We start from the raw sequence: 27,740 nt of genomic DNA, 5'->3' as shown, positions 1-27,740 counted from the left end.
GATGAACAGTACGGCACAGGCTCTATGAAGACACTGACTGGTTTCAAGACCTCTATGAGACCTATCCTTCCTACTGATTTGATTTATCATTATATATTTATTTTCAACCTATTTCTGTTCTGCAAAAACTCTTGAAACCCAAACCCCGAAGAACTGCACCACAAGACTAGCTATGCAGTATTTTCATGAATCAGCCATGCATACTATTCTGAAAGGATCACCGATGGCTCTCACAATGGCTGAGAGACACAGGACTCAACTCAGACAGAAAATGACTCTGAAGCTAAAAAACCACTCAATGTTCAGTGTTCCTTCTGTTTGTCCTTTATGGTCTTGAACCCAATCAAAGTGTCAAAGAGCCATATTCCATCACATGGATAATGGAGATAGGAATCTGGGCTGATTTATTTCTGAAAGCAAAGGTCTATGGGAGTGAAGATTTCAGTATGTGGCGTTATTTTCATCTTATGATGCAGAAAAGCAATCAGAGTTTTCTTGCATGAAATTCTTACATGGAAACGTCAAGCCCCAAATCTACTTTCTCCTTCAGTCAACGTTGCTATCATTGGGCCCACTTTTCTGATGTCCACTCTTATTACTCATTGGATACCATCATTTAATACACTATAATGAATAATCAAATAATATTTTATGCCGAAGCATACTTTAATATATTCTTTACTGAGTCATTTCATTTTTCAGACATGTAGATTAATTTTATTTTATATCTGAGTTCCTATATGACATTTTTCTTTAAGAGAGGGCTGATATCCTTGGTCCTGCCAAGACTGAACCCCGAGTGAACGTAATTGTTGGGGGGAGGGCGGTAATGGGGGGAGGATTGGGAGGGGAACACCCGAATAGAAGGCGAGGGGGAGGGCTTAGGGGAATGTTGGCCCGGAAACCGGGAAAGGGAATAACATTCGAAATGTAAATAAGAAATACTCAAGTTAATAAAAAAAAAGAAAAGAAAAAAAGAGAGGGCTGATATGTCATTTTAAAAACAATTATTGTAGTATAATTCCTATCATGTAAGTAGCCAATTTGACATGTATCACTGATTTTTAATATATTTAGTTGTGCAATGCTATCAATTAAATTTAATTTTTTTACACAGAATGTAAACCCTCCATTTACTCGTTTCCACTTGTATTCCCATATTTCATTCAAACTCCATTCCTGTAGTAACTAATTTATTCTCTGCACCTGACCCTTTCCTTGCTCTGAATATTGCACCTGCACAGTGTCACAGAATAAGTGACTTTTCACAACTTGATTATCTCAGCTGGGCTATGTTCAAGGTTTACTTCTTTTGCAGCGTGCATTGGCACTCCAGTTTTTAATACTGAACACTTTTTCTTTAGTGCTCCATTAAATCCCAGATCCCTGATGATTAGCACTTCACTATAGTCTATACTGTAAGCTTTCCAGCCATCCCTAGATATCTATGCCAGATAGGCTGTTGCTGAGAATGAAAAGAATGGTCTTGTTCTGAGGTATAGATGGGTAGGTCCACAATACCATCACCAAGAAAGGATTATTGAAATTCCACACCTCAGTATGAAAACATAGGCTTGCAGTAGAACAAGACCACCTTTCCATTCTCGGCAGCAGCCTCTGCGGATTCCATTCTCTAGACTGCTTTCTATTTTCTGTACCTGTGACTTGAATCCATCCTAGTTGTATGTGATTTCAAACAACTAATAATAGGAATTTTTTCATGTTCATATAGGCATTGTGTGTCTGAAGAAAAACTTTAAATGTTTTTGTTTTTGTTTCACTTTTTACTGTTTAATTGAACTGTCTCCCTGATTAATTGTAATAAGTCTTCGAATATTCTGGATGTACTTTTTTTTTTTTTGTCAGCCATGACTTGCAAATACTCTCACCCATTCTGTAAGTTTCTTACTCATTTTCTTTTTTTTTAAGTATTTTTTTTAAATTTTATATATTTTTTGTCATTACACCTTTCTTTTTTATTAGATATTTTTATTTACATTTCAAATGTTATCCCCTTTCTCAGTTTCCCAGTTTCCCCTCCAGAAACATGCTATCTCTCCCTGCTTCTATGAGGGTGCTCCTCCACCCACTCACCCACCCACCCACCTACTCCCTCCCACCTCCCCTCCCTGACATTCCCCTATAGTGAGACATTGAGCCTTGACAGGGTCAAAAGTCTCTCCTCCCATTGATGCCAGACAAGGCCATCCTCTGCTACATATGCAGCTGGAGGCATATATCAATCCCCGTGTACTCTTGTGATGGTGGTTTAGTATCTGGGAGCTCTGGAGGGTTGGCTTGGTTGATACTCTTGTTCTTATGGTGTTGCAAACCCCTTCAGCTACTTCAGTCCTTTCTCCAACTCCTCATTGGGGATCCTGTTCTCAGTTCAATGATTGGCCTCAAGAATCCACCTCTGTATTTGTCAGGCTCTGGCAGAGCTTCTTAGAAGACAGCTACATCAGACTCCTGTCAGCATGCACTTCCTCTCTTCAGCAATATTGTTTGGGCTTGGTATCTGACTGTATACGGGATGGGTCCCCAGGAGGGTCAGTCTCTGGATGGCCTATCCTCCATTCTCTGCTCCATACTTTGTATCCATATTTCCTCCTGTGAGATTTTTGTTCTCCCCTTCTAAGAAGGACTGAAGCATCCTTACTCTGGTGGATCAAATGAATCAAGGACTCCAACAAAAAAAAAAAAAGAAAGAAAGAAAAAAATAGATGCACTGAAACTAATAGAAGAGAAAGTAGGGAAGGGCCTCAAACACATAGGGACAGGGGAAATTTTCCTGAACAGAACACCAATGGCTTATGCTCTAAGATCAAGAATTGACAAAGGGAACCTCATAAAATTGAAAAGCTTCTGAAAGGCAAAGGACACTGTCATTAGGACAAAATGGCAACCAACAGATTGGTAAAATAAATTTTACCAATCTTACATTCCATAGAGGGCTAATATCAAAAATATACAAAGAACTCAAGAGGTTAGACTCCACACACTCAAATAATCCTATTAAAATGGGATACAGAGCTAAACAAAGAATTCTCAACTGAGGAATACCAAATGTCTGAGAAGCACCTAAATGTAAAACACTTGATGTAGGTCCTGGGAACCGAACCTGTGTTCTCCTAAAAACCAATAAGCACTCTGAAATACTGAGCCATCTTTAAAGCCCCTAGGATTTAAATATATTCCAAAATGTAGATTGCACTCCGTTTGACAGACCTGTTCTTCTGTTTGTCCATTCATCTTCCTGTCCATCTACCCACTTAGCATCCAATGACACAGATATAAATGTATATATTTTAATAGATTTACCAATTTATCTTTAGAGTTTGATTTCCTAATGACCATTTCTACAATAATCTAATTTAGTGTATAGTGAATGATTCATTTGGTCTCCTTAAACACCTTTTTTGTTTGCTTATTTATATTTACTCATTTTTCTAAAGGGTTGTGTAATAGAAGTCCAATGTTCTGGAAACTTCTAAGACATCCTTGCTTGTTAGTTTTTCTATCTGCTTGCACATCAGCGTGATAGCAATTTTCAATGCCAACTTTCCTTGTGTTCTTTTGTTTGGATTCAGTTTTTCAGATATCGCAGGAAGCTAGAAAGAACAATGATCTCTGTTGTCTGGTTCTCTGGGATTTGTACTTAGCATCCTTTACGCTTTTATGAAAATTCCCAATCATCTTCCGACTTGTGTGTCTGAGGAGCTTCTTGGAAGCTGATTTGTCTTGGTGATGACTCTAAAGGCAGGCATGGTGATGAGGCTGGAGATCCTTTCTATCCAACTCTGCTGAAATCTAAGTCATATGAAGTAGTCAGAATGTGCTTGCAATAGAGACTTATAGGGAGTTTTATCTGCAGACAATATACTGACTGTTGTTTATAGATCATGCTCAGTGGTGAGATCCCATAGGAACCTCAACTTCTCCTTCCACAAAAAAAGCTAGTACTGACTTTTGCTGCTCTACCCCAGATATGGAGAAATACAAGTTACTAAAGTGGCCTCAAGAAAAATATCCTAGATAGTACTGTTTACAAATGTCCTGTAACATCTGTTGAAATGATGATGTCCACTTTGTTCCTTGTTTTTGTTAGTTTTACAGTTATAAAATGTAGCTATTTCTTTATGCTCTGGTGTTTAAGTATCATGCATTAAAAGCATAATCCTTAAAAGTGTATCTCCAAGATTGGATAGCCAGTTGCTGTCCCTGTCCCTAGGGGTAAGTAGTTCTTCCAATCTCAGCATTCCTTTTCTTTTCTAGAGCTGAAGTGAAAGAGATTTCCTCATCCATTTTAGCATATCTCTTGTTGTTGTCCTCATCTGTGTCATGCTCAGGCAGTGGTGTTATTAAGACTATACGGGTGTAGCATCTGACATCCCTAGAAGACAGAGACCTACAGCAAACTCCCTGATCCTCTGGATTAGATCTTTCTGTCCTCTCTTTACAGTGATTCCTGTGCCTTTGTACCTGTATCCATTGACTGACATCCATGTCTTTGCATTTTTATTGGCTGTAGTTTTCTACAGTGCTCTATATTGTACAGAGAAGTTTCCTTTGTGATAGGTTAAGAGAACCTTTATCTGTGGGTTCTAAATTTAGAATATAGTCAAGCATTATGATGACTTAGTAAGTGACATTGTGACGTCCCTTCCAAGACCCATGGCAAGTTGCCTAGGTTTCCAGAACCAGGTATGATGACCCTTTTGTGATGTGGGTCTAAAGTCCAATTGCTGTTTGTTTTTCTTTTTGTAAAATTGCTAGTTAGACTGCTTGTGATGACATGTGCTTTTTAACATTTAATTTAATTGTGTGTTTTATTAATCATTCCATTTATTTTGTTTACATCTCAAATGATATCCCACTTTCTAGTTTCCCCTCTGGAACCCCTATCCCATCCCCCCCTTTGCTTCTATGAGGGTGCTCCCACACCCACCCATCCTCTCTTGCCTCACCACTCCATGATCCCCCTACTACTAGGGCTTCAAACCTCCACAGAACCCCTGGCTTATCCTCCCATTGATGTCAGACAAGGTCATCCTCTGCTACATATGTATCTGGAGCCACGATCTCTCCCTATACATTCCTTGGTTGGTGGTCTAGTCCCTGAGAGCACTGAGTGGTCCAGCCAGCTGATGTTGTTTTCATATGGAGCTATAATCACACTGTGTTCTTCCAGTCCTTCTGCAAGCTTCCCTACAGGGGCCCCTGGGCTCAGTTTGATGATTAGCTCTAAGCATCCACATCTGCCTTGGTCAGTTGCTGCCCAAACCTCCCAAAGAACAGCCACACCAGGTTCCTGTCAGCAAGTGCCTCTTGACAATACCAACAGTGTCAGGTTTGGTGTCTGCAGACAGGATGGATCCCCAGGTAGGACAGTCCCTGGTTGGCCCTTCATTCAGTCTCTGCTCCATTTTATCCCTGTTCTTCCTTTGGACAGGACTATTTCTGGGTTAAAAACTTTGAGATGGGTGGGTGGTCCCATGCCTCAACCATGGCCATAACTATCTCCTGGAGGTGGGATCTATGGGTTCTAGCTCCCCTTCTTTGCTCATTTCAGTTAAAGTCATCATTGGGTCCTGGGAGCCTCTCATTTCCCTTGCACTTGGGACCCACCAGTGGCTATCTCCAGTTCCTCATCCTCCACTGCTACATATTTTTATTTGATTTCCTGATTCTCTATACCTCTCTCCCAGTTCCTTCTGTGCCTTTCATCTTAGCACTCCAGAATCAGAGGCAGGTGAATTTCTGGAGTTCAAGACTAATCTTGTATACACAATAAGTTCCAGGTTAGTTAGGGCTACATAGTGAGACCATGTCTTGGAAAAAATAGTTATATGATTTTATTTGTAAAAATTAACATCATCTGTTTTATAAAAATGGAGTATTTGAGTCCCATTATTTTCAGCATTTCAGAATTACATTGCTCTTCTCTTCACTTGTCATTTAATTACTATCTACATCAATAATTAGTTTTCTGAAAAGAAATTTTATGGAAACATTCTCTTGCTGGTCTTTGCAACTTAGAATTCCAGTTGGAGTGAAAGCTACATCTATTAAATTTTAACAAATACATTTATTTAAGTACTTTTCCATATGCTGGGATGATTCAATTTTATTGAATTAAATTTCGAGCAATAAATTTACATCATATGTTTTATTTACATTATGCCATTTGCATAAAATCAGTCAGTGACTCATAGCTTGAGAACACATCTTCAATTAATTATGCAGCAATAAAATCCTCAATATGCATTATCATTTACAATTGTAATTTGCTACATGATACAGATGAGATGTCGCAGTGAGGAACATAATTGCCTTTTTAATGCTGTGGTAGGTAGGCTATGGTCATTAATTATCAACTTGGCTAATCATTATTGGTGGCAATTAATCTTTGCTCTAATAATTATTGGTGATGAATATACATGCTTTGCCCCCATTACCTTTTCCATTGCATGAAGATGATGTATGAAATTACGAAACTACACATAGCCTAAAACACAGCTAGATAATCTCATACAGTAAAGGTGTCCCTGTGCACAGATACATTTTCATTAAGCTATTGGAATGGCAAAAGTGCATTTGATATAGCGATCTTTTCAGATGGTAAAGTTGTTCCATGCTATGCCCTGGTCCTCTTTTTTTATTACTCATTATTCACCACTGTGAAGTTATTTAGTAAGCATGCTTCTAGGAGTAAATATAATATTGTCATTGAGTAAAATGAAGAAAAAATTATGAAGTAATGACTCTTAAAGATTATTCAGTGGGTAAAATTCAGGGACAAGACAAGGCTGCCCACTGTTCCAGTATCTATACAATATAGTACCCAAAGTTCTCGCTAGGGCAATAAGACAACAAAAGGAGATCAAGAGGATACAAATTGGCAAAGAAGAAGTCAAGGTATCACTATTTGCAGATGATAGGGTAGTATATATAGAGACCCCAAAAATTCTACTAGAGAATTCTACAGCTGATAAACAACTTCAGCAAAGTGGCTGGATATAAAATTAACCCAACAGATTAACAGATTAATAGCCTTTCTTTATAGAAATGATAAGTGGGCTGAGAAAGAAGTAAAATAACACAGCAGTCCCAAATAATATAAAATATCTTGGGGTAACTCTAATCAAACAACTGAAAGATCTGTATGACAAAATCTTCAAGTCTCTCAAGAAAGAAATGGAAGAAGATCTCAGAAAATGAAGAAATCTTCTATGTTTGTGGATTCGCAGGATTAACATAGTAAAAATGACTATCCTATAAAAAGCAATCTACAGATTCAAAGCAATTCCCATCAAAATTCCAGCCCAATTCTTCACAGATATGGAAAGAGCAATCCTCAATTTTATGTGAAAAGAAAATAACCCAGGATAGTGAAAACAATTCTTAACAATAAAAGAACTTCTGAGGGAATCACCATCCCTGAGCTCAAACTGTATTACAGAGCAATAGTGATAAAAACAGAATGGTACTGATACAGAGACAATGGGATACAATTGAAGAGCTAGAAATGAACCCACATACCTATGGACACTTGATCTTTGACAAAGAAGACAAAAATATACAATGGAAAAAAAACATCTTCAATAAATAATGCTAGTCTAACTGGAAGTCTGGTTAGAAAAAATGAAAATAGATCTGTATTTGTCACCTTGCAAAGCTCAAGTCCAAGTGGATCAAGCACCTTAACATAAAGCCAGATAGACTGAATCTAAATAGAAGACAAAGTGAGAAAGAACCTTTAACTCAATGGCAGGCAGGGGTGGGGGTGGATAGATTTCCTAAAGAGAACTCCAATGCCTCAGGCTGTAAGATTAAGAATTAATAAATGATACCCCACGAAATTGAGAAGCTTCTGTACAGCAAAAGAACAGTCAATATTACTACTCAGCAGCCTACAGATTGGAAAAATTCTTCACTAACTCCTAATCCAGTAGAGAACTAGTATACAAAACATATAATGAACTCAAGAAGCTAACCACCACAAAACCAAACAACCCAATCAAAAAATGAAATATAGAACTAAACAGAGAATGCACAACAGAGGAATTTTGAATGGCTGAGAAACACTTAAATGTTCAAAAACCTTAGTATTGAGAGAAATTTAAGTCAAAACTACCATAAGATTCCACCTTACACCAATCAGAATGGCTAAGATAAGGTGACAGCACATGTTGGCAAGGATGTGGAGAAAGAGGAACACTCCTCCATTGCTGGTGGAATTGCAATCTGGTACAACCACTCTGGAAATCAATCTGGAGGTTCTTCAGAAAATTGGGAATAAATCTGCCTGAAGACCCAGCAATACTACTCTTGGGCATATACCTAAAAGTGCCTCACCATGCCACAGGGACATGTGCTCCACTATCATTATTGGCCAGAATCTGCAAACAACCCAGATGTCCCACAAAAAAAAGGATACAGAAAATGTGGTTCATTTACACAATACCATTCAGCTATTAATAACAAGGACATCATGAGATTTTCTGGCCAATGGACAGAACTAGAAAATATCATTCTGAGTGAGTTAACTCAGGCAAAAAAGTACATGCATGGTATATATTCACTAATAAGTGGATATCAGCCAAAAAAGTACAGAAGACCTAGGATACAACCCAGAGAACTCAGGAAGTTTAACAATCAGAAAAGCCCAAGTGAGGATGTTTCAATTCCACTTGGGAGAGAGAAGAAACGAATGAAAATATGCTACGTTGGGCTGGGGGGTCTCTAGAAAGTATCAGAGACCTAGGAGGTGTGAAACTCTCAGGACTTAAAGGGAGTTGCCTTAGTCGGGAGAGGGAACTTGTAAACTCCACCTCCAATAAAGTGGCATTTTGTGGGGGTATGAGGTTGCCATCCCACAGCCAAAATTCTGACCCAGTATTGTTTGTGTCTAAAAGAACTGCAGGGACAAAAATGGAGAAGAGTGTGAGGAAAAGGAGGTCCAGCGACAGGCCCAAATTGGTATCCATCTCAAGAGAAGGCTCCAAGACCTGAAGCTATTACTAATGCTATGCTGTGCTAACAGACAGCAGACTAGCATGGCTATCCTCTGAGAGACCCAACAAGCAGCTGAGTCAGATTCAGATACTAACACCCAACAGATGGACAGAAGCTGGGGACCCCTGTGGTTGAATAGGGAAAGGCTGGAAGAAGCTGAGGAGGATGGGGACCCCAAAGGAAGACTAGCACTCTCAACTAACCTGGACCCTTGAAATCTCTCAGACACTGAGCAACCAACCAGAAAGCACACACATCTTCTTGAATACAGGGGGGAGGAGAAATGGGATGAGGAGCTATGGGAGGGAGACCTGGGAGGAGGCAATGGCTGGATCCAAAATAAATAAATAAATAAATAAATAAATAAATAAATAAATAAATAAATGAAAGTAATAAAAAATAACTATTCAGTGAGTGAAGGTGCTTGCTGAGATCTGACTGAATGATTTAATTCCTTCAATTCCACGTAACAGAGTAAGGAGACAACTGATTCTACAAATGAAAACCATATAAATGCTATGGCATGAATGGCGCGCGTGCACGCACGCACACACACACACACACACACACACATATGAATAATATATTAAGTTTTAAAACTTTATCATAGTAATTACCACTTCTCATGTTTATAAATGGCTGAATGCCACCATTTATTAAAAAAAACAATACAATGGCTGGTAGAAGCTGAGGAGGAGGGCGACCCTATAGCAGTTTCAAATAACTTGGATACCTGAGAGCTCTCAGACACTGAGCCACCAACCAGGACTGATATGAGGCTCCTGACACATAGACAGCAGACTGCCTTATCTGGCCTCAGTGAGAGAAGACACACCTAACCCTTGGGTGACTTGAGGCCAAAGGAATGGGGATGTCTGCTGAGAGGCAGGTGGGGATATTCTCTTGGAGACAGGGGAGGAGGAATGGGATGAGGAACTGTTAATAAGTGGATCTGGAAGTGGATAATGACTGGGTTGTAAAAACATGTATTTTAATTAATAATAATAATAATAATAATAATAATAATAATAATAATAATAAATTGGTATAGATTTTTGTCCCCCTAAACATTTTCTGTGAAATGTAAAATCAGTAACCTTCCTAATGACTAATTAGAGAGTGGAATTGGCAAATGTTTGGTAATAATGGGACATTAACTTCTATAAGCTAGCCACATCATGGGTCATCTAAACACTGTCAGAGAAGCCACTGAGTGAGAGACTAACATGAGAAGGTATTTGAACAGTTGCTCTGGTATTTATTAAATAGAAATTGTGCCATCCTAAAAGACTTAAGTGGACTTCTAATTTAAACATTCTCAAGCAATCCAGTTCTTACAAATCATAATGATTCCTCAACATATTTTTAAAAGGAGGTATGTAAGTGCTATTTTACTCAATTATTTTATGTGGCACTGTAAATATATTTTGTTTCAACTGTATTTCCAATTTTGAATCATAAGAACATATAGTTAGTAATTATGGGGAGTGGGGATTGTATGTGAATTCCTTATCTTATGACTGATTAATGTTAAAGGAATATTTAAAGCATATATTATGGTTCTTCTGAAAAAAGAATGTGAGTTGTTGGGCCTGACTGAAGCAAGCTGGAGAACCAATGATGAACACAATTTGCCTGTGGAGGGTTATTATTTGTATAATACAACAGATAAGTTATAGAACATGGTATATTTCAAAGCAGGCCTTCTGAGTCTGAGGGATCCTGGGTTGGACTTACACCTTATCATTTACTAGGACTCTCCCTATCATGTGCTTATTCAGAACCTAGTTACCTCGTCTTTGAAAATCATATCATAAAACCAGTCTTCTGTCATCGGATTTTGATAATCTAAATTTATAAAGAAGATTAAAGGTGGGGAACATATAACTTTTACACATTATTTTACTTATTACAAAATAAATTTTAAATAAAATAGATAAACTGAAATGATATGTTAAATATAAATTCTAGCTCAATATTTAAGATTAAACTATCAAAAAAATTTTAAATTTACTGAATAATTTCTTTCTGTTTATCTGTGAGGGATGCCCACTGGAGTTCTCTTCTCTCTTCTCTGATAAAGCTGCTTTCACTGTCATGGTCATTCTTTTTCTTTAGCATGAGGAAATGTGTGAACGGAAGGACACCTCACAGCCAGTCCTCTTAGTTGTCGAGGTCACTCTAGAGATAATGCCGATGTGGATTTCACCCTGTTTTATTCGTACAGGTGGCTTATTTGTTTTGATTCTTTGTAGATGGATACATACTAATAACTTCTTCCAATTGCAGTGTCTGTCAACCTTGACCAAGAAAAACTCATCGGATTACACTAACTTTTATAATGGTGACAACCTTAAAAATTTCTATTCTATTCTTCACTTCAGCTTCTCATCTCTTCCTTTAGTTCCACTGAACACGAGCTCATGACTTGGCAAGTGCTAAAGATTTATCTATTTATTAACATTTTACTCACAAGGATAAAACTCTTGAAATATTACAGCTCATTTTCAAGAATGTCCTTGGGATGGAAAGCAGATATATTCTTTGTCACATTACATTTTCAGACCATGTAGGTCACTGTCATAAAGCAGTCACCAGAAAAGTTAAATGAAGCTGCGTTATGCAATCGACTTTTTTCATTTTTAGATACATATACATTTATATAATACAGGACTATAAATTGTAATGTTAGGCCTAAGGATTTTGTGGTGTAATGGGTAAAGTTCTCTTAAGTTAATTATTTGGAGTTGATGGTATTTTATGGTGATATCTGTGTGTGTGTGTGTGTGTGTGTGTGTGTGTGTGTGTGCATGTGTGTTTGTATGGTGATAAAAGAAATATTTCATCTTTATTGATGAGCAAATTAATTTAATTTATTATGTTTAATAGGTAAAAGATAAATCAATCCATCTTCTTTTTCTGCCTTCTATTATGAATGTAGTTGAATAAGGTCAAGGATATTAGTGCTTTGGACTGATGACACAGGGAAATTGAGATCCCACTTAGGGTCTTCGTTTCATTAATGCAATAGTTTTAGCACGGACTCAAATGGAAATATAAGGACAGTTCTAGTAGAATTTAAAAGGAAAATCCTAGAGAAGGCAAGATGTAAATCTAGATGCTGTCAAGAAGAGAATGTAGGAGAGAAAAGCGAAGGCCATGCCACTTAAATTGGCATGGAGGGCAGACACATGGCTTTAGATGAAGAGCAAGGAAGTCCAAAATGGTGGGACAAAAGTACCACAATTTAAGAAAACCGATATTAGAAAAGAACTAGAAAGAAGAAAAGAGGGGTTGGGGATTTAGCTCAGTGGTAGAGCGCTTGCCTAGCAAGCTCAAGGCCCTGGGTTCGGTCCCCAGCTCTGAAAAAAAAAAAAGAAATAAAAGAAAAGAAAAGAAAGAAGAAAAGAAAAAGTAATGATTTTCTGAGTAAGTCAAAGTAGACAGATCTATGAATTATGGCTCTGGCCCTTAAGATACCGCAATGGGGACAAGGGTTCTGGATTGTAATGGTGTTTCATTAAAGAGTCACTCTGTCTTTCTACCCTGATTTCTGCCTTACTGCTGGAGGTGGCCCCGACAGATGATATATCCCCAATGCTGGGAGTCACAGCTGAGGTTACCCCCAATGATTCCTGGGCAACTCTCTTTTCACAGTTCTCTGTCTCTCCCGAAAGTTGCAAATTTCCATTGTTTCTCAAGCTCATCAGTGGGAGAGAATGTGCCTAGCCTCCCAGAGTTGAAGTGCCAGGGTCAGGGCAGGGATACCCAGGGAGGCCACCACCCACTCAGAAGAGAAGGAAAAGAGGTATGGGGGAAGGATTGCTGAAGGAGGTGATGAGGAGGGGTGCGGAGCAGTGATCAGAACTTAAAATGAATAATTAAAAGAAGAAGAAGAAGAAGAAGAAAGTAAGAAAATATAGTGACTCTGTCCTTTATAGAATAACCCTTTCATAGGGGTGGTCTCTAAGGCTAAGGATTGAGCTATTTTACTGGAATGTCCATGCTCAGTCTCCACCCAACCCAGAATTCCTTTCTCTTAACTGGGGATTTTAGCTTCTAGTTTGTTCATTGTTTTCCCCTGCTTTAACACAACAATAAGTGTCAGTTGGCTTCAGAATATTCGCTACCAGTCCCAGTTTGAGGGGATACACATTAGTGAATTTTAAAATCACAACTAATCAAGACGAGATTTGTGGCTAAGTCCCATTACTTATTTTTTCTTTCTCTCTTTCCTTCTAAAAGTAAGGTAACAATAGTGAAAATGTTAATGTATGATTATATAAAAATGATTTTATTTAGCATAATACAAAATAAAACTTCTATAAGACTTTCTCAACTGATAATATCTCTTCAAAGAGTTGTTATGCTTATGTGTCATCTACTTCCCTTTTCTGTGTTTACATTTAGGCTAAGCTTCTTCTTACCTAAAGGCGATCATTAAGTGAACGCTGTTTCCAGGACTATACTGCTATTCTGTTTATTTTATGTCACATTTTATATTTATTGGTAATTAGGGGTCTTTTTCTTCAGTGTGACAGGAGAGATAGTGTGACAGTGAAGAGTACTTCACTTCACATTGTATATACCTGACCTTCCAGATATTATATTGAGAGCAGAGATAAACAATGTAAGAAGAGAAGATGTCTGTCTTCATAGTGGTTACAGTTGAGTGATGGAGATAGACTCATACTTCCACATCTGCTTTGTTATATATGAATAATTCTAATAAGAGTAGAATACATGGCCATGGGACCTAAAGTTGGTGGAGAGACATTCTTTTTATCAATAAGAATGAAGGGTTAAACAGATGGCACAATGGTAAAGAACACTGGCGACTCTTACAGAGGACCCATTTGCCCCACTTCCCTCAAGCTGCATGTAAATACCTGAAACTCTAGGTCCAGGAAATTTGAGACCCTCTCCTAGCTTTTGACCTACGTACACATTATATATATATATGGCACACACAGTCACATACAATAATAATAAATAAATGTAAAAAAAGAATACTAATGGTTGAGAAGGAGTTATTTCATAAATAGATATACAAAAAAAGAAATGCTCTACATATATGAGCCAGAATGGTAAATCCTTTAAATGGAAACTCAATGTTGTATGTTTAAGAGATGGAAACTATATTCATGTTTTGGGTAAGAATGCAGAGTAGACTTTTAGGTGTACTAGAAATGAATTTGAAAAGGTACAGAAATCAAGCTCGTGAGTGGGTTTATAGAGGTTTGGAATAATTTAATTTTGTTAGAGAAAAATGAAGTCACTGAGGAATAACAGTAGAGTAAGAGATAATAACTGTTTCTTAGGACAAAGGTCAAGACTTACAGCCAAGTGGAGATTAAAAGAGACTATCATAGTTACTTAAATAGAAAAAGCATGAAAATGTATGCCAAAATGATGACAGCACGAGATTTGATGTCTGTATTGCAGTAGCAGAAACAGTTATCACATGAACATTAGCGTGTTCAACTCCTCTACCTTGTGTATATAAACCATTTAGGACACAAAAACTCTCTTCATTAAGTACTATGATAGTCTTTTGCTTGATGAACGAAGTAGGCAATAGGACATTTACAGTCCTGACCAAATTCACACGCCATTGCATGGAAGAGCCAAGTTTCAACCCCAAATGTTCTAATTCTGGACATCAACATATGCAGCATAAAGCTACTTTGCAGATCCAAATGCCAGCTACTAAGATGGATTTTGCAGTTGTGTTTCCAGAACTGTCTCAGGTACACTAAGTTTGTCATTTTGTTGAAACGGTTACAGTTGGTCAAAGCGTAGAAAGAAAGGTGAGAGAGAGCTGACAGAATTGCTTAGTTACCAAGACAGGAAACCCAGCAGCTGTGTACCAGCTGGAGATTATGAATGCAATTTAATCAAATCTATTCACAGATGTTAGCAAATCAACGAAAGAGAGGCATCTAGTAAACAATTGGTTCTGTAACTAAGGCTCTAGATGGAGGGTTATCAAACTGGGCAAAAGAAAACCTGTATTCATCAACTTATGGATAGCAACATGAGACAAAATTTTCAGACAGAATATTTGAAAGAAAAACAGAATTGAAAAACAACGATCATACAGAGAAGCTAAAGAATAATCAGGGGAGGAAAGGTCACCCAATACCGTCCCACCATGCAATCCATTCCATCCATAGACACCAAACCCCGACACTATTGCTGATGCTAAGATGTGCAAGCAGACTGAAGGGTAAGAGGCTGAGAAAGAAAGTAAGGAAATAACAACCTTGACATTAGTCCCAAATAACATAAAATATCTTGGTGTGACTTTAAACAAGTGAATGAAAAATCTGTATGTCAAGAACTTCTAATCTCTGAAGAAAGAAGTTGAGGAAGATCTCAGAAGACGGAAAGATCTTCCATGCTCATGGATTGGCAGGATTAATATAGTAAAGATGGCCATTTTGCCAAAAGCAATCTACAGATTCAATGCATTCCCCATCAAAATTCCTACTCAGTTCTTTATAGAGATAGAAATTTGCAATTTGCAAATTCATTTGGAATAACAAAAAACCCAGGATAGTGAAAACTATACTTAACAACAAAAGAACTTCTGGGGCAATCACCATCCCTGACTTCAAGCTGCATTACAGAGCAATAGTGATAAAAACTGTATGGTATTGGTACAGAGACAGACAAGTAGATTAGTGAAACAGAAATGAAGACCCAGAAATGAACCCACATACCTACAGCCACTTGATCTTTGACAAAGGGGCTAAAACCATCCAAAGGAAGAAAGATAGCATTTTCAATAAATGGTGCTGTTTCAACTGGAGATCAGCATGTAGAAGAATGCAAATCGCTCCATTCTTATAACCATGTACAAAGCTTAAGTCCAAGTGGATCAAGGACCTCCACATCAAACTAGATACACTCAAACTAATAGAAGAGAAAGTGGGGAAGAGTTTCGAACACATGGGCACTGGAGAAAATTTCCTGAACAAAACACCAATGGTTTATGCTCTAAGATCAAGAATCGACAAATGGGACTTCATAAAACTTCAAAGCTTTTGTAAAGCAAAAGACACTGTTATTAGGACAAAATGGCAACCAACAGATTGGGAAAAGATCTTTACCAATCCTACAACAGATAGAGGGCTAATATCCAAAATATACAAAGAACTCAAGAAGTTAGACTCCAGAGAGCCAAATCACCCTATTAAAAATGCGGTACAGAGCTAAACAAAACATTTCCAGCTGACGATTATCGAATGGCCAAAAAGTATCTAAAGAAATGTTCAACATCCTTAGTCATCAGGGAAATGCAAATCAAAACAACCCTGAGATCCTACCTCACACCAGTCAGAATGGTTAAGGTAAAAAACTCAGGTGACAGCAGTTGCTGGCGAGGATGTGGAGAAAGAGGAATACTCCTCCCTTGATGGAGGGGTTGCAAACTGGTAAAACCATTCTGGAAATCAGTCTGGACGTTCCTCAGAAAAGTGAACATTACACTATCTGAAGACCCAGCTATACCTCTCTTGGGCATATACCCAAAAGATGCTCCAAAATACAACAAAGACACGTGCTCCACTGTGTACATAGCAGCCTTTTTTTATAATAGCCAGAAGCTAGAAAGAACTCAGATGCCCTTCGACAGAGAAATGGATTCCAAAAATGTGTCACATCTACACAATGGAGTACTACTCAGGTATAAAAAAATGACTTCATGAAATTTATAGGCAAATGGAATGAACTGGAAAATATCGTCCTGAGTGAAGTTACTCAATCATAGAAAAACATACTTGGTATGCTCTCATTGATAAGTGGATATTAGCCAAAAAGCTCCAATTACCTTAAATGCAATCTACAGACCACAGGAAACTCAGGAAGAAGGATGACCAAAATGCAGATGTTCCCACTCCTTCTTCAAAGGGGGAATTATTCATAGAAGGGGATATGGAAACAAAGTTTAGAGCAGCAACTGAAGGAATGGACATTCAGAGCCTGACACACACGTGGCCCATATCTATACAGCCACCAAAACTAAATAAGATTGATGAAGCTAAAAAATGCATGGGTAAGAGACAGGATATAGATCTCTCCTGAGAGATACATCCAGAGCATGTCCATTACAGAGGTCAATTCTAGCAGCAAACCATGGAACTGAGAATAGGACCCCCCTTGGGGGGAATTAGAGGAAGCACTGAAAGAGTTGAAGGAGCTTGCAACACCGTAAGAACAACAATGCCAACCAACCAGAGCTTCCATGGACTAAACCACTACCGAAAGACTATACATGGACTGACCCAGGGCTGCAACTGCATATGTAGCAGAGAATAGCCCTGTTGGGGCACCAGTGGAAGGGAAAGCCCTTGGTCTTGCCAAGGTTAGACCCCCAGTGCAGGGGAATATGGGGGAGGGCAATAAGCGGGATGTATATGGGGGAACACCCGTATGGGGGAGGGGAAGGGTAGGGAATGGGGGCTTATGGACAGGAAACTGGGAAGGGGAATAACCTTTGAAATGTAAGTAAAGAAATATATAATAAAAAAAAAGAAAGACAGTATCAATTACCCAGACCCCGCCGATCTTCCAGGGACTAAACCTCCAACCAAAGAGTGTACATGGGCTAGTCCATGGCTCCTGCTACATATGTAGCAGAGGACCGCCTTATCTGGCATCAGTGAGAGGGGAGGCACTTGATCTTTCAGAGGTAGAGGGGTGAGGCAAGAGTGGGTCAGTGAGTGGGTGGGGAGAGGCCACAGGGAGGGGAATGGGATGGGGCTTCATGGAGGGATGACAGGGAGGAAGACTAACACTTGGAATGTAAACAAACAAAATGATTTTAAAAAGGAATATTCAGGGGGTTGAAAGAGGCAAAAGTGCAAAGCTGCAGCAATTAATACATGAAAAAATTTCAAGAATAATGTATTTATTTTCTTATTTTTTTCAGGGGGTCAAAATTTATTGATATGGGTCCAGATCCAACAGTATGTGTGTGTTTTGTCCCTTTTGAGGGTTTATCCACTGACTCTAGTGCCTCTGGACAGATGAATATCTAATGTCTCTGGCTGGGTGTTTCTTGCATATTCGGCTTTTCCTAGCAGGAACACGGTATGGAGTTTTCCGACTTCGTATACGTGACTGAGTGTTATGACTGAGTTTCCCTCTCATTAGTTTTGTTCCTCTGTCTTGACTCTGAGAGGAGTTGTGGACTCAGTGTGGTGTGAAATCGAACTCTTCCATGACCACTTTTTCATGATGGGGTTACTTTCTGATTCACATTTTTGTAGCACTAGTGTCTCTTGAACCTCCCAAAAAGAATCCTATTTTATCTCAGAAGAAGCATGAGACCCTATTGGCTGCTTTCTATCATTAGAGTGTGCCCTCCCTGTTGGGTTTTTATTCCAATTGTGTTGTCTAAAACCAGTTTGCCTACATGGTTCCAGGGTCAGCATTGTTGTTATCAGGGAGGAGCAAGAAATGGGCCTCTAATGGTAGTGAGTCAAATCTCATTAAAATTTTAGCATCATTTAGCTTTGATATCTATTTAAGGACTACACTTAGTATTTTCCACTATATAAGCATTTGGGTTTCCCACTTAATCATTTTTATATAAAAATTTGAGGCCATATTTTATTCCTATTATAATAATATTGTTCCTGGAGCATTAGTTCCCTGAGATTTATGTTTACATTTCAAACCTCTCAGTGGACACCTGATATCGTGCTTGTCACTTAGTTTAGTTTTCTGATATGGCATCCAATCAAGGTTTGATGGCACTTGCTGTTTAATGGGACTTGACATTAAAATTAAACTGAGAAGCTAGGGTTAAAGTAAGGGTTAGGGTTAGAGTTAGGGACTGGGTGAGTGTAGAGCTAGGATCAGGGTTAGGGGTCTAGCCAAGAATGAGTTATCCACAAGTAGGCATTGGCCTAGCTAAGACCATGGCAAATAGCTGTGAGGACAAGGACAACTTACTTTTTTAAAAAGCAACTTTGATTTTACTACTTCCACTGACAATCCTCTTTTTTCTTTTTTTTTTTTCTTTTTTTCGGAGCTGGGGACCAAACCCAGGGCCTTGTGCTTGCTAGGCAAGCGCTCTACCACTGAGCTAAATCCCCAACCCCCCTCTTTTTTTTTCTTATTGGATATTTTTTACTTACATTTTAAATGTTATCTCCTTTCTTGATTTCCCCTCCAAAAACCCTCTATCTCCCCCTGCTTTTTATGAGGGTGAACCCTGTCTCACTCACCCAATTCCTCTCTACCTCCCTGCCCTGACATTCCCTCATAATGGGGCACCCCACCTTGACAGGACCAAGGGGCCTCTCCTTCCTACAAGCCCATTCTCTGCTACATGTGACTGGAGCCATAGGTGTATCCCTGTGTACTCTTGGGATGATGATTTAGTCCCTGGGAGCTGTGGGGGTTCTGCTTGGTTGATATTGTTGTTGTTCTTATGGGGTTGCAAAACCCTTCAGCTCTTCCAGTCCTTTCTCTAACTCCTCCCTTGGGGACCCTGCTCTCACTTCAATGGTTGGCTGCAAGCATCTGCCTATTGGTCGGGCTCTGGCAGAGTCTCTCAGGAGATAGCTATATCAGGCGCTTGTCAGCATGCACTTCTTGGCATCAGCAATATTGTGTGGGTGTGGTGACTGTATATGGGATGGATTCCCAGGTGGGACAGTTTCTGGATGGCCTTTCCTCCAGTCTCTGCTCCACACTTTGTCTCCATATTTCCTCCTGTGAGTAATTTTGTTCCCCCTTCTAAGAAGGACTGAAGCATCCAGACTTTGCTCTTCCTTCTTCTTGAGTTTCACATGGTCTGTTAATTATATCTTGGATATTCCGAGCTTTTGGGACTAATATTCACTTATCAGTAAGTGCGTGCCATATGTATTCTTTTGTGATTGAGTTACCTCACTCAGGATGATATTTTCTAGTTTCATCCATTTGTCTAAGAATTTCATGAAGTCATTGTTTTTAATATTTGAGTAGTACTTCATTGTGTAAATGTTCCACATCTTTTTTATCCATTCCTCTGCTGAAAGACATCTGGGTTCTTTCCAGCTTCTGGCTATTATAAATGAGGCTGCTATGAACACAGTGTAGCATATTTCCTTGTTATATGTTGGAGCATCATTTGGGTGTATGCCCAGGTGTGGTATAGTTGGGTCCTCAGGTAGTACTGTGTCCTATTTTTTTGAGGAATTGCCAGACTGATTTCCAGAGTCATTGTACGAGCTTGCAATCCCATCAACAATGGAGGAGTGTTTCTCTTTCTCCACATCCTCGCCAGCATTTTCTGTCACCTGAGTTTTTGATTTTAGCCATTCTGAACGGTGTGAGGTGAAATCTTAGGGTTGTTTTGATTTGCATTTCCCTGATGACTAAGGATGTTGAACATTTCTTTCAGTGGATCTCTGTCACTCAGATATTCCTCAGTTGAGAATTCTTTGTATGGCTTGGTAACCCATTGTTTAATAGAGTTATTTGATTCTCTGAAGTCTATCTTCATGAGTTCTTGGTATATATATTGGATATTAGCCCTCTATCAGATGTAGGGTTGGTAAAGATCTTTTCCCAATCTGTTGGTTGTCATTTTGTCCTATTGACAGTGTCTTTTGCCCTACAGAAGCTTTGCAATTTTATGAGGTCCCATTTGTTGATTCTTGATCTTAGAGCACAAGTCATTGGTATTCTGTTCAGGAAAATTTCCCCTGTGCCCATGTGTTTGAGGCTCTTCCCCACTTTCTCTTCTATTAGTTTGAGTGTATCTGGCTTTATGTGGAAGTTCTTGATCCACTTGGACTTGAACTTTGTAGATGGTGATAAGAATGGATTGATCTGCATTTTTCTACATGCTGACCTCCAGTTGAAACAGCACCATTTGTTAAAAATGCTGTCATTTTTCCATTAGGTGTGTGGATTCATTTCTGGGCCATCAATTTTATTCCATTGATCTAACTGCCTGTCTCTTTACCAATACCATATAGTTTTTGTTTGTTTTCTTTTTCTTTTGTTTATATTAGTATTGCTCTGTAATACAGCTGAAATTTAGGGATGTTGATTCCCTGAGAAGTTCTTTTATTGTTGAGGAGTGGAATTCCAAACCAGATAGGGCTACAGAAGGGAATCTCTTTAAGAAACTCTTTTACTTAGAGAAACTCCAGATTTGGTTTGCACAAAAGGTATGGCAGCTTGATAACCTTGGAAAGAAAAAGTGAATATGCAGTTACAGATTTTTGATATTTGAAATTATATTTAGATGGAAAAATATCATATCTGACATGAACACTTGTAGATGGCTTTGGCATGCTAGGAATATTGTAAATGTTTTCAAAGAAAAAGCCACAAACACAAGTTTGAAACAAAGAACTTTACTGGAAGAATGATATCTCTAATCAGTAACTCTTCAGGATAACTTTTGTAAATTATGTAATGACAAGTGGAATTATGAATTAATGTTTCATGGTACTTATTAGGAATGTAATACATTATGATTACCTTTCTAGCAAAGTGAAATTGTCATTACAACCTATTATTCAATTTAGAAATTAAGTCTCATTCAGGAGGCATTGAAGAATATCAACCCAGGTATGTTTAAAATTATTTGCTGCATAGTTTATTAAGACTTTGATACTTCTAGTTTGATAACTTTGGTTTTTGAACGTTGCTTGAAATGTTCTATCACCTATCTATGTATCTATGTATTTATCCATCTGTCTGTCTGTCTGTCTATCTATCTATCTATCTATCTATCTATCTATCTATCATCTATCTATGTATTGATCTATCATCTATGTATCTACCTACAATCATTTTGGATGCCAGTCTTAGATTAAAAAGTAATTAACTGTAACTTTTGAAGAAGTATCAGTTTTATTTAGATGTATGGTCTTCACTAGTAAATTATGGAGGAAAAACTGGACTGCTAATCAACATATTTGCTCATATACTTTATATTTTATAAAATATAGTAATATATGTATTATATAATTATGATAGCATAATATGTAACATATATATGTGTGTATATATATATGAATATATATACACCAATTTGTCCCTTTTTATGAATCATAACCATTTAATCCAAAATATCTTCAGCATGGACTTTGGTATATTTAGTTTCTCAAACAGATTTTGTGGGCTTTGTTCCTTATGGTATCTAGAGCTAAAAGGATTTTAATCTGTGCATTTGTTCTGAGAAAATCTACTTTACTCTTCCAATTGCTCAGGATGAGTCTACTGGCAGCCATGGAAGTCCTTGAGGGGCCATTTACTTTTGCAGTTTAGTGTGCAGAACAAATTAGTACTTCCCAAAATAATACCAATTAAACCAATGTAAAAAGTTAGTGCCTATGCTCATCTCTTGAGACTAGTTACAACATCCCTCTATACGACTGCCATTCAAGAACAATGCTTTTCTGTTGGCATAGTTGTGAGACATCTATTCTGTGTAACTAGTGTTTCCATCGCTAGATACCTTCTACTATCACTGCTACTTAAAAATACTTCACTCTCGTTTGACAGTTACAGGCATTTGTATAGTGAATTCTAGTCATTTCACTCTCTAAAGCCCTGCTCCTCCATCATCTCTTTATCCTATAAAGATGATTCTTCCCAATGACAGTTTATACCTTTTTTCTTGACTGGTGTGTGATCCAATTCCCTGAGTGCAGGTGGGAGGCAATTTACTGAAGCAAGAACATTTTACAGTAGCTACACCATTGACAAAAGTAACACCACCCTCTCCCAACAACTCTAAATTGCCACTAGTCCTTCTGCATTTATCTGTGCTTCTGCTACTGAATACATGGTTATAACCATATACACATATTCTACTCTAAAACAAGTAGAAGATATTAGATATTTGGCATGCTGCCAAAAGATTGTTTATGTATTAATTTATTAATATTTCATACATAATATTTGTACACACAGTTTTAACACCACATATGGGAAAATTAAGATGAAATGGAGAAGAATAATGTGTGAGCTTGTTAACCATTCCATAATCTCAAATTAAATCAAGAGCCTTGTGGTGTAAGTGGTATGGCTTCCATTTCATGGTGGAAAAAAATCAGGCAAGTTAACTAGGATTTTTGAGTGCTACAAAAGAAATAAATGATTCACATTTGTACAAACAGTGGTATCTGACCACTGAAGATCTTCATCATAGAAGATCTGACCAAATGTAGATTGTCTTACTATGCAGTTTTGCAGAATGCAAATATGCAAATGCATATTCTATATCTACATACTTTGAGCATTCTTCATTCCTTCATGTACAATTATAAGCAGTCAATTTTCTTCTGTCAAAAGTGCTCCTTTGAGTCTTTCCTTTAGAGGGAACCTGATAGTAGCAAATCCTCTCAATTCATCTTTCAAAATGTCTGTATTTTACTTTGATGTTTAAAACGTATTTTTGCTGGGTATAAAATTCTAATTGCTCTATTAATTTGTGCTTTAAAGAGATTTTCCTTTGAGTTCTATCATGCAGCAGTTTTTATCTTCTCTCTTTGTGTGATTAATATTCTTTTAATGTGTCCCCGAAGATTTAATCTTCATTAATGATTACCAGGAGTGAAGGGAAGAGCCCAGTTTCCCATATCTTTATCTTGTAGATAAGGTGGCTTGGGCATCTTAGATTTCTTTATTTTTCTCATATGAAGAAGACCACGGCAAATATTTCTTTGAATAGTTTTTATATCTATAAGTATAATTTTCTTCAGGGCTCAAGGTGATGATGATCTCCTTTAGTCTTTTTGGTTCCCGTGTAACACACTTTGGGTGATTTTTCTGCTGTATTTATATTGTCTGTTTTTTTCTGCAGAATCTAATTTACAGTTAATTTTATCCAGTGAGGATGCTTTCATTTCATTTATATTTTGCATCCTTACAAGTTCCATCTGGCATTTATTTTATCTTCCAGCTTTCTTTTCTCATTATGTTTGTTTTCCTTTCCACCCATGAACATATTGAGCATACTTATAATAGTTATTTTAACATCCAAGCCTGCTAATTTAATCATCACTGTCATTTCTGGATGTATTTTTATTAATAGAGAATTCTCTGGGTTATGGCTCACATTTACATCTGGTCATGAAGAAATGAAAGTCTTTTAGAATTAGCACTGATTCCCCAGGAAAGAGAGGATATGTACTGCGTTTAATAAATGCATTATTAGACCGAAGGAATTAGCAGCATCAAAGCTGTTAATCCTGCTCTATTTAAAATTGTAATAAATTGAAATTATAAAACACTCGAGAAATTCGAGAAAGTTAAAGAGATATTAAAATGCAAAGTTAGAACTCAAAGTACAAAATCCAAATGCTACAAGTACGCAAGAAAGTAAAAACAAAAAACATTAAATATAAAAAATGGTTAATCAATAATAGAGAACACATTCCAGTATGTTTGGTAAGAAGAATTTAATTAGTTTTAATTTTAAAATACTGTTATTTTATGTCTATACATGTCTGCAGGCTCCTAAATATACCCATCGCATTCAAACCAGATGCCCACTGGTGCTGGAAGAGGGCATCAACACTCCAGAATGGAGGTGACAAGTGTTTGTGAGACCCACATGGATTCTAGAAACTAAGCCCAGGTCCTCTGCATGTACAGTGAGTGTTCTTAACCGAAGATCCATCTCTCCAGTGCTGATTCAGTTTACTTTAAAGGTTCAGCCCCAGGAGATGGCTCAGTGGGTAAAGGTGCTTGCTAACTGAATCAGTCCAGCTGTGTTTAATCCCAAACAAAAATGTTAGAAGGAGAGACCCAGTTGTTCTTTGTCAAGTATGTAGTATTGTGCCTTCTTGAATACACATAAACACACAAATAAACATATACATACACCATATGAAAATAAAAACTCAAGTATTAGTAAATAAACATTTCTTGATAGATATGTGGAAATGTGTAGTAGTAGATAATTATGTAGAACTGAAGATTAAAGGGGAAGTTAAAATTTTTAATTGTGTATTCCACAAAATATGTGCTAAAATGAGAAACTAATGGAAGTAAGATGAAAATTAATGCTAACATGTCCAGAAAATATCTGATATTTTTAATAAGTACTTACTTAGGGAAAAAACACAATGAAAAAAAGAACGGAAGGCATTCAATAAATAGTGTTAGAGTTTTTTCTGGAAAAATCATACAATTAAAAACTAGTATTAATAGAACTATTTCAGAAGGACTATCGCAGAATTTGAAAGGATTAATCATGGCTAAAATTATAAGTAAGCATCATATTTAGTTGTGGAAATAAATAGCAAATATATATTATTTTTCATAGTACATTAAATTTTCTAACATGCTGTAAAATTTGCATACTTATAAAATTTAATGGTTATCCTTTATCTTTCTTCGCGTGAATAAAAGATTTATGGGGTTTTGGGGAAGAGAGGAGGAGAAAGAGTGTGCATATGTGTGTGTAGATGCTAGTATGTAGAATACATACATTCACATACATATGTAGAGCCTAGTGGACAACCTTGAGTGTCATTTTCCTTAGCTGCTGTTCATCTTGTTTTATGTAATAGAGTCTCTTATGGGGACTGGAGCTCACCAGTTTGGATAGGCTGGTTCAGCAGAGCCCCAGAAATTCACTGTCTACCTTCCCAGTGCTAGGTTTATAAGTGTTTGACACAGTGCTTTGCTCTTTATGTGGATGCTGGAACCAACTCAGTTACCTGTCAGTTTGCAGCAGCCACTTTACTGAATCAAGCCCTCTCCCCTGCCCTGCCTGTTCTCTTGTTTTGGAACCAAGTGTTAGAAATAAGAGGAAAGAAAGAGAAATCAATAAAGAAATAGGGCCAAGAAAAAAGTCCTAGAAGTAGGAATAAACACAGCAATCCAGTTGAAGAGTTGTGATTCCTGTGAGCACCGTGATGGGAAGCAGTGCTTTTACTTATCAAAAAAACTACTCCATGTGTCAGTCAGTTATTCTTCCTTCCTTCCTTCCTTCCTTCCTTCCTTCCTTCCTTCCTTCCTTCCTTCCTCCCTTCCTCCCTCCCTCCCTCCCTTTCTTCCTTCCTTCCTTCCTTCCTTCCTTCCTTCCTTCCTCCCTCCCTTCCTTCCTTTCTTCCTTCCTTCCTTCCTTTCTTCTTCTTCATTTTTTATTTCCATCTCCTCTTGTTCCCTTTCTTCCTTTCTGCCTCCCTCATTTTCTGTATCCCTCTTTCTTCTGGTCTTTGGATCACGAGTGTATCATTGTTGTGATGGCTAAATCGAAGAAATATCATAAGAAGGATTCATATTGTTGAAATGACTCCAGATTGTACCACAGTACTAACATTGCTACTGTTACGAACACTTACATTGAAAATAGCCATGGCTTTATTTCATCCAGTTTGCACTGTATTAGGATATATTTTGAGTTTTAATGGAAAGATGCCTTTTTTGTAAGTTACCATTTATAATCCATCATACGTGCTTCAGTGGCAAGAAGTGTCTGTGTTTGTTCTATGTTCAATGGCTCGCCAAAAAGAGCTGACCTAAGATTCATGCCCAGTATTTTGAAAAACATTTGATGCAACTCTCCTAAAGTGTTTTCTAATAATAGGTTTCAGGCTCAGGGTAGAATTGGAAACATACCGAAATGTTTCAAAACCTGTAGAGGTTTTGCTATTCGTATCTTAGGAAATAGTTGTTTTATATACAGTCACAAATTTGAGAATAAATATTTGATTGTTGTAAGGAAACTAAAAAGCTGATCTGTTAACTTCCAAGAAAGAAACATCCCATGATAGTAAACAGAAGGCTGTGCTGTGAATCTTAAAATATTTTATCTTCTGTAGGATAAAGACTTTGCTGACCAACTCCCTGTGCAACTGTTAGAGAAAGACATAAGTTCTGGTTTGCAAACGGATTTAAAAGGTAAATACAACATTTACTTGGTTTGCATGACATTTGAGGGAACATCATACTTTCAGAGTGTTTTTGACTTACTGATGTAAAAGCAACATGGCGAACAGCTTTGGAAAGATGGACAGAACCACAGTACTGCTCTCTGTAACCTCACCAAACATAGCTTGTTGTGTTAAGTTTGCAGTTGGGTTATGTATGATGTATTTCCCCTTCTGAGAAAGGAGTACTGTATGCATTACATAGGTGGATATTAGCAATAACTTAGGGCTGTTGGCATGGTAGTAGTAGTAATGTTAACAACAGAAAATGACAGAATTCATACTTGTTTGGGGAACTCACCACATTAAAAAAAAATCACTCTTATGATGGCTCCAAAAGTAACTTGACCAGGAACTTCTTGTTTTCTAAGTTACCTGGAACCAAGTGAATAATGCTTACAATTGTTTTATTCTCAGATCTCCTCTTGAGTGAATAATTTGAAATATATGTCCAATTGTTCTAGGCTTTGTATTACTCACTCAAATTGCTTTAAAAATAATACTTACAGAAGAACAAAATGGCAATTATAAACTCTAGGAAAAGATACTTAATGCCAGACTACTGTTAGCATTTGTTCCCGTCCAAAGTGATCCACTTTTGATGAAATATATCATTGTCATCATAGCTCTGAGCCCCTCATGTTGGCTTTGTCTAGCATCTATTATCCCTGACTCAGAAGATGAGGATTTAATATCCATTTCCAGACATGGGCCCTTCTCTGCTTTAGTCAGTAGTTGTTTTAAATGCATGCCATGTCTTATTTAGTCAGCTACTAGACATCTCCTGGAAGCTTTTCAACTCAAGGCTGGTCATATGCT

The 27,740-nt window shown here is 37.7% G+C and overlaps 1 long non-coding RNA gene across 5 annotated transcripts in view; it reads left to right on the top strand.

The window, feature by feature from the left end:
- The window catches only part of LOC103691720 (uncharacterized), a 134,282-nt gene that overhangs the window by 33,103 nt on the left and 73,439 nt on the right, over positions 1-27,740 (top strand). For all 5 annotated transcript variants that reach the window (XR_015677068.1, XR_015677067.1, XR_015677071.1 and 2 more), the window contains one exon: positions 26,814-26,892. This is a non-coding gene — a long non-coding RNA (uncharacterized LOC103691720). The remainder of the gene's footprint in view (positions 1-26,813; positions 26,893-27,740) is intronic.

Source organism: Rattus norvegicus, chromosome 2 (assembly GCF_021556685.1).
Source record: "Rattus norvegicus strain SHRSP/BbbUtx chromosome 2, alternate assembly SHRSP_T2T, whole genome shotgun sequence".
NCBI classification, from domain to species: Eukaryota; Metazoa; Chordata; class Mammalia; order Rodentia; family Muridae; genus Rattus; species Rattus norvegicus.
Note: the sequence above shows the minus strand (reverse complement) of the source record. Positions and strands in the feature narration are given on the sequence as shown.